General features: G+C 41.5%; 1 pseudogene; it reads right to left on the reverse strand.

The window, feature by feature from the left end:
• Positions 1–6,185: 6,185 nt before the first annotated feature.
• Positions 6,186–7,527, reverse strand: LOC148102416 (uncharacterized; annotated as a pseudogene).
• Positions 7,528–8,950: the final 1,423 nt, after the last annotated feature.

Below are 8,950 nucleotides of genomic sequence, written 5' to 3' on the forward strand. Positions count from 1 at the left end.
TAAATTGGGAGATGCTTCCTGCTTGATTGATGCAGCACAAGTAATTTACTGTATGAGGGAAATTCTATTTTTGTGATAACATTTTGAACATGCATTTCTGTTGTCCTGTCATCTTAGTGGGTTAATAGCTGATATGCAAATTTAGTTGATCGTTCTTAGATTGAGGAAAGGTGACTGAATTCTAGCACGAGTGAATGAGATGTGTTGGAGTTTGTTAGAGTGGAGACTCTAAAACACTGAGTTTCCTGTTTTGATGTGCGAGTGAATCCTGTACCTAGATACACAACTCTGAATACATAAGAACAAACGTTTTTTGTGAAATAGCTGATGACATGTCACACGTTTTATGATGACGGGAAAAAAGAAAAACTGAATAAAATGGGTGTGTGGCCCAAATGAGTGAAAAGCACAGACCTGGGGATTAAACTCATAGCTAATAACATATTAGGCTTATGTTGTGTGTTGTGCAGCTGATGGTTGGTTCGGAGTGAATCTAGCTGATGATTTTTCTTTTGTTGTGAAGTTGAGCCTGCCAATTAGTATGATGGTATGATAAATCATGCTAATGGTATGATTTACCCTCCTGAGATGAGGAGCTAGTGTCATGACTTAACAAGGCCTTTTTATTTTGATACTTTCACAGTGCACTGAAAGTTTTGTTCGATAATCTCTGTTTGAGCAGATCTGCACGATTAGAAGCGCTATACGATATGTCGCCAAGAGAATTGTTACAAGTGAGTTTCTCCACATTAAAATGGGCTCAGGAGAAAGCCACTTATTTGGGACAATTAGAAAATGAGAGTCCCTGCCCAAAAAGGATTCAGCGAGGTAATCCGATCTAAAATTCTTCTTTTTCTTTTGAAATGACGTCATTTTGCTGAGGGTGGAAATCAAATGCGGCAATAGTTTCCACTATCAGCAAAGAAAGAAAGAATGGATGAATGAATGAATGAATGGAAATAAAAACAAACTGACTGACTGATAAAACCTGACAAGACTTGACCACGACTCAAAGTTAACCTCCACCTAGACAGGCCAAAAGGATGGATGAATTTATGTGTTTCTTTTTACAGGAGCAGAAAGATGACAGCAACATCCGAGGTTGCGTGAGCTTTGGCCGTACCGATTTAACTTTTAAATGCCACTTTCTGTGTCTGTGAATCTACCAGGGGTGTGTTATTCATGGGTTTGTGTTGCTCACAGAGATTACTGTGAGAAAGAGTGTATACACCCGCGCAGCGCTAACATTTACATTTCTTTTCTACAGCATTACAGTTCTTCATGTGACTTGATCATGTGATTTATACTAGGACAACTAGTTAATGTTTTTCTACTAAAGGATTTCTGGGTTTATGTATGAAGAAACTGTGTTTATAGGTTATGAGTGGTGATGCTGTTACACTGTGTTTCCTGTGTTGAAAACTAGTGTCACTTCTTTCCACAGCTATGGATGGCTAACTTTATGGTCTTTTTATGGCACCTCTGGAACCTGTCGACCTGCGTCTGACCACAGGGATGGTCAATGTGTATTGCTAATGTTTGTTTTTCTAAGAGTACATGTAGAGAATTCAGCAGAAGCGGACAAGTGACATGAGAAAAACAAATAAGAGATGCAGTGTTTATGGTAATAATTGTAGTTTACTGATTTGAAAAAACCTGCACATGATACTTGTCTTGCTGATGTTGAATGCTTTATTACTCTTATGATATAGTTGTTTATAAGTGTGAAGTTTGATTTCACTTCCAGATCTTGTTTTCCAAGCCATTATGGTGTGTATGCAGGCTCCTGGCGGAGCCAGTTTTTAAGCAAACTTAATATGCAAAACACACTAACATCTTTTATTGCAGGATTATAGGTCCGGGGTGGTGCTGCTCCAGAGGAGGAGATGCCCTGATGTTGCCTGGGACATGATTTGGCTAACCTTTTTCTTTAAGACAGGAATCTGGTTTTGATGAGTTGACTCATGGGAGTGTCCATGCGTCAAGAGGAGGGGTCCAGGATTAATATGAAACAATGAATTAACATTAAACTATGTTTTATATGATTTTTGCAGCGATTTGTGTGATTAACAGTTCATTCAACGGGTATTAAACCTATGCAAGTGGTGCATCCATGCTCAGATGAGGCTTTGATGGCCTATAAGTGAAGTTCACTGAACTAAAGAATGTGGTTTGATGATTGTTGACATGCTCTCCAAATAGAAGTTTTTCCTCCTAGCAAGGAAATACAGGTGCAGCAGTCATCTCCTGAGAAATCTTCAGAGGCCCAGTGAGAAACAAGAACCATTCCAGGCATAGCTGACAGCCCAGGCAGTGGTTGAGGTCCATCATGAGATCAGAGCCACAGCAAGGACCACAAACTGCGTTGGAATGAGAGCTGTGCCAATCCTCTGGGATTTCCAGAGGCCAACAGAGGAGATTGTGGACAACAGACAGGCACCTGAAGGATGAGGGGGGCGTGCCAAGCTCCATCGACAGCACAGGGGGAGTCCGAGGATGACATCATGATTCTGTGAAAAGCACAGGAACCAGAAGCTATGGTGGTGATGACAGCAGTTTCCTATGAACATCGCCTAATGCTGTGTCACTGTACTGTGCATACGATGACACTCTGAAGACTGCTGGGATCATAACAGCAGTAAGATAACTGGACCCAGCACCCTTTCCACAGAGGGGTTTTTCTGCAGAGGATGGACAGTAGAAGAGTCATAAATATTCCTATCGCAGGACGAAGGCCTAAAGTGAGGTGATGGGGGTTGATAGAGGCCATTTCAAGTGCTTCTGACCACTCCAACTGCCTGCAAAATAGCGGAGAGACTCTCCTGGATACATCAGAGCAACTGCAAAAAGGTTGAGGTCCCAGAGGATTCCACTTCCTTCACAGAAATCAACTAGTAGAGGAAAGTTTCACCCTCACTTGGTTGCTTCAGTGGCGAGGGGGAAGTGCTGATTGGGCGCCCGTAGGGAATTGCTCGCACTTCAACCTCCAGCCATTGGCCAACTCTAGAGTAACCAAGTTGTAGGGTGTGACGGACCTGTACGTAGCCATGGGAAGGTGGACCCTCCTGGTTACCTTGACTACGACGCTCACCTTTACAGGACAAAGACAGAATCGACAAATACAGACTATTATGTCTGTTCCCATATGCCCAGCACGTCAACACACCCCACACTATATGTGTTCCTGGACCAACTCCCAGGGAAGAACTACTCCATGATACTAGCAGAGAAAGGGGGACTTTGTGTCCTCTTCAACAACACCTGCTGCACTTACATAAAGACGATGTACATTCATCAAACATGACTGACGCCCTCAATGCTTTGAGACAAATCCAGCAGGCCCAAAATCGGACTATGTAAGTGACACAAGTGACTGGTTTTCTTGGCTTTACACTGGCTCCTGGTTACAGGTGCTAAAAAGACTACTCATCGGAGTTGGGATATTTCTACTTTTATTTTGTGTCTTTGTAACATGTATACTGCCATGTTTAAAACTCTTGATTAACCGCATAATATTTTCCACTGTTGCTGCATACATAGCCGTTACAAGTGATGATAATGACTCCGACCTGTTGGAACATGAAGACTTTGTGTGACTAATGACGATGTGACAGAAAATGTATAACAAGGTGTTACATACTGATATTTCACTTTAGTTTATACTGACAACAGGAGGGAATGTCAATGGAAAATTGTACTTAGTAGTCAGTATAATCTTTTAATGATATAAGTTTGTATATGGTAGAATACTGCATGTAACCATTTGTGTTTATTGAAAGGATGTCTCATCCTAGGAAGTCTGTAACATTCCAGGGTGTTCTGGCTTTCACCACCACATCCTAGGAGCATGGGAAAGTTCGTACCTTGTTTTATTGTTTTACGGTAGGATTAATGTAGTTATATCTGTTTCCAGTCTAAGTGGTTTTGGTTTGATGAACTGCTGGACTGGAAGTCCAGCAGTTTAGGGAAGTCATTTATGGGGTCACACTCTGACCACACACACACACACCACACACACACCACACAAGCACCCACTGAAGTGTATAAATAAAGGACCAGGGCAAGTCCTCAGGGCCACTCTCTGAGACTCACTCTTGGGGTGTGAGTTCTGAGAGATGCCCTTGCTAGCAAGAAATTCTGTGTGTTTCTCCTCTCTGATTCTCTACTGAAGAAGTGTTTTAGAACATATCTCTTAACAATGAGTCATTGAGCGTTGTTTGCGAAAATTAAAACCGCAATTTTTGAATTTCTGTGATTATATTTGAATCAGGGAAATTTTGCCTCAGACAGTCAGAAATATTATATTTCTGATCACTTATCAGTACATATCCATATTTTTATATCTATAAAAACAAAGCTGACACTTGTGAGACTTGATCAAAGGTGTAAGCATCACAGCAGAGGCCTTTGTGTCAAAGTAACTGAGGATAAAACACAGAAAAACATGAAGGAGATTTTCCTGGCCTGGGATTTTATAGCAGATAATCTTAAAAATATTCTACAATAGCTCCATTTGTTCAGTATTGAACTGAAGAAATTAGGCTTTCTTGTTGGAAGTTTAAAAAACAAAAACCAGTGGCAGACAGTGCTGTAAACAACGGTAGCCTGGTGGGTAATAAGCAAGCGAATAACGGAGAAAACAGATTTTTTTTATGGGAATCTATTCCAGAGAGAGAGAGACGGAGAGCTCTGCATGAGGTGTGATTTTTATCGTGGTGGAGGCAAAACAGCAAAAGTAAGAGGGAATTCATTACGATGTTTTTGTGAAGCGAAACATGAAGCTAGTTTGGATCTTCTTTTGCTGCTGGTTCAGTCAATATTGTTTGGAGAGAGATCAAACCTGCAGCTTCAGAATCTATCGCAAAAAAGACAAACACAAAGAGCGGAGCCGCCGAAGTGTGAAAATGTTTCACTCAGTACAGTGCGCTCCAGCTCTGAGGCTACAGCTGCTGTTATGCAGCTGATTAATTGGTAATTGTGCACTGACTGGTCCTGGCATTCTCCTAACCCCAAAGCTGTTGCTGCTGAGAAAAATGTAATTTACACAGCTGGAGAAGCAATATACAGGAAGTACCTCCCCATAACTACTCTGCTTTTTCTGATTTCACAGTAGTCCTTCAGTCTCTCTCCCAGTCATTCTCACACAACTCCATAATGATGTTGGTGGTACAGGACCACTGTTTTATCTACTCAGATAATCACTATCAGACACGTAGTAGTAAACAAAGCAAAAGTAAACAAAATCAAACATCAACATTTTTATGTAGTTCAAGATTTTTATTGATTATATTGTAATGGCTGATGGATGGTTAAGACTTTGCAATATAACTGTTGTTGTGAATATTTTCACAACAACAGTTATATTTTCACAACAACTGTTGTGAATATTTTCACAACTGTTGTTGTGAAAAAAAACCCCCAACAATCAAATGATCCCCTATGAGCAAGCACATGGCGACAGTGGGGAGGAAAAACTCCCTTTGAACAGGAAGAAACCTCCAGCAGATCCAGGCTCAGGGAGGGGCGGCTATCTGCTGCGACCGGTTGGGGGTGTTATTTATATTTTACTGCTGTTAATATTTACCAATCTGTAATAAGCGTGAGAGGCAAGGTGCAAGAACCCTGTCTTAATTTTTAATAATGGGGGCACGCCGTGTTTTCTCTGGTTTAATAGGAAGAGGAGGGGGTTGTGGAAGTAAATTTTTATTAGTATTTATGTCCCACTTCTCCAATAAGCGTGGTGCATAAGGTGCAACATCCCTGTATTTATTTTTAATAATGGTGGCACGCCGTGTTTTCTCTGGTTTAATAGGAAGAGGAGGGGGTTGTGGAAGTAAATTTTTATTAGTATTTATGTCCCGCTTCTCCAATAAGCGTGGTGCATAAGGTGCAGCACCCTTGTATTGATTTTTAATAATGGGGTCACGCCGTGTTTTCTCTGGTTTAATAGGAAGAGGAGGGGGTTGTGGAAGTAAATTTTTATTAGTATTTATGTCCCGCTTCTCCAATAAGCGTGGTGCATAAGGTGCAGCACCCTTGTATTGATTTTTAATAATGGTGGCACACCGTGTTTTCTCTGGTTTAATAGGAAGAGGAGGGGGTTGTGGAAGTAAATTTTTATTAGTATTTATGTCCCACTTCTCCAATAAGCGTGGTGCATAAGGTGCAATATCCTTGTATTGATTTTTAATAATGGTGGCACACCGTGTTTTCTCTGGTTTAATAGGAAGAGGAGGGGGTTGTGGAAGTAATTTTTTATTAGTATTTATGTCCCGCTTCTCCAATAAGCGTGGTGCATAAGGTGCAGCACCCTTGTATTGATTTTTAATAATGGGGTCACGCTGTGTTTCCACTGGTTTAATAGGAAGAGGAGGGGGGTGTGGAAGTAAATTTTTATTAGTATTTATGTCCCACTTCTCCAATAAGCGTGGTGCATAAGGTGCAGCACCCTTGTATTGATTTTTAATAATGGTGGCACACCGTGTTTTCTCTGGTTTAATAGGAAGAAGAGGGGGTTGTGGAAGTAAATTTTTATTAGTATTTATGTCCCACTTCTCCAATAAGCGTGGTGCATAAGGTGCAGCACCCTTGTATTGATTTTTAATAATGGTGGCACACCGTGTTTTCTCTGGTTTAATAGGAAGAGGAGGGGGTTGTGGAAGTAAATTTTTATTAGTATTTATGTCCCACTTCTCCAATAAGCGTGGTGCATAAGGTGCAGCACCCTTGTATTGATTTTTAATAATGGGGTCACGCTGTGTTTTCTCTGGTTTAATAGGAAGAGGAGGGGGTTGTGGAAGTAAATTTTTATTAGTATTTATGTCCCACTTCTCCAATAAGCGTGGTGCATAAGGTGCAACACCCTTGTATTGATTTTTAATAATGGGGTCACGCCGTGTTTCCACTGGTTTAATAGGAAGAGGAGGGGGTTGTGGAAGTAAATTTTTATTAGTATTTATGTCCCGCTTCTCCAATAAGCGTGGTGCATAAGGTGCAGCAACCTTGTATTGATTTTTAATAATGGGGTCACGCCGTGTTTTCTGTGGTTTCTCAGACAGGGGAGGGGGTGTGGGAATGAGTATTTTTGCATTAGCTGGTGAGTCTTTAGCTACAGACTCAAGCCTGTTTGTTTTATTAATTGTTGTCAGCCGAATGCGTTCTGTTTTCGGTGTTGTTTGTTCTGAGCTGCTGCGTGTTCTGTGTAAAACTGGGATGTTTTTACGAGCGGCTTTGAGATGTTCCAGCTCCATATCGCGACGAATGCGTTCGTTCTCAGTGGGCTGACGTCGTTGCTTTAAAAAATACTGTGTTTTGATTTCTTTCTCAAGTTCAGCCTAAGGACGTTTTTCTTTGACTCTGTCGTTATTATATTGGTATGGTTCAAAGCAATTTTCACGCCTTTTTTGCGGCTCTTCCATATGCTTTTCTAATAATATGTCAGCCTTCCTGCCAGCCTGAGCGGAGTTCACTCGTATAGAGAGTATAGCGACGCTAAGGCTCTATTTAAGCCTTTTTTTAAAGCCCTGGTTGGAAGCTCCTTTGAAGTTCCTTTATTGTGACGTTGCAAAGGCCTTTGATCTGTGGGCGGGGCTTTGGAGCGTGATGCCACGGGAGGTGGGCCACGCCCCCTCTCGCCATGACAGTAGGCCAAAGAAAGCACACGGTTCGTACGTGCTGTGTTGTCGGTTGCAACCAATGACTGTATAAAAGATGAACGACGCGACACCGCCTCCTCCCATTGTGCAAAAATGAAGCCAAAATATCCCGCTTGTGGAATCTTGCATTTTTGGAGCCAGTGTCTGCGCAGTAGTGACTTGAGGTGGAGCGACTGCGTCACGCTCCCGCCTGCACACCCGCTGGACATGACCGCAAACACGCCCCCCTACACTTTTTTACGTAGCCCGGCTGCTCCATTGTTTTTGCTGATGGGTTTACCGCGACTGACGACTTGTTAAATTAAGGTGAATACAACCACGTCGCTGTTATGAAAAAGTCACACAGCTTAACGTCTTATAGTTCTACAACATCTAAACTCACTCTGTTGTTAATTCGTTTGCTAGATTAGCCGCTAGCATACGCAATGTGTTGGGGGCTTGTTGCTAGCTAGTTAGCGATGCTACACACCTGTTACTGTAATAGTCTGTATTATGTAATGATTTAGCACTCCTTAGGTTTTGTTATACATTTTTAGACAGCGATGAGATCAGCTACACACTCCACAGAGGCCCAGAGTTACTGTTTATATCAAAAATGTAATGCTGTCCTTTGAGATTTTAGCATTTAAGACTGTGAGTGTAATGGATCTAAAACTGTTTAAATCTTCAGAACCGTCTAAAGTCAGGTAACATGGAAACTTTAAAAATAGCAGCAGAAGGTTTCAGTAGTGTAGAGTAATTTGTTCTTTTCATTTAATAATAGTCTATATTATACCAACAGCTACATTCACCCTGGGGAGAAACTAGTGAGGCAGACCATGAGGACTAAGCCGGGTTTCTGGGTCCAGAGGTTTGGAGAAACTTCTTTCCTTTCTTTCATCATCACAGCTGTCCTGTGCCAGATGTTCTGTTGACTCACTGAGAGAGGCTTCATTTAAGAAACACCAGGAAGACTGAAGCTCATGGCAGTGATCAAGCAGGACTCATCATCTTCACCAGCAGGTCCCTCACAGGGAAATCTTCAAAGCTCCTCTGTAGGCCCGCCCCAGGACATGGATAAACCCAGCATTTCATGAACACTGTGATGGAGACCTTTGGTTTGTGTGACGTTATAAATACTCGGATACTCTCCAGAGTCTCCGGACTTTCATATAAAGATATTATATTCAGTCCTGTAGAAAGTTAGATATTTAAAAATATATGATCCTCTCTGGTTACTCTGGTATGAATAACTCTGGTAAATAACACATTATCTGCAAAAAACTGTGAAAGAATTCCAGATCACAAGTTTATAG

Source organism: Neolamprologus brichardi, chromosome 6 (genome assembly GCF_056152115.1).
Source record: "Neolamprologus brichardi isolate AB-2024 chromosome 6, ASM5615211v1, whole genome shotgun sequence".
NCBI classification, from domain to species: Eukaryota; Metazoa; Chordata; class Actinopteri; order Cichliformes; family Cichlidae; genus Neolamprologus; species Neolamprologus brichardi.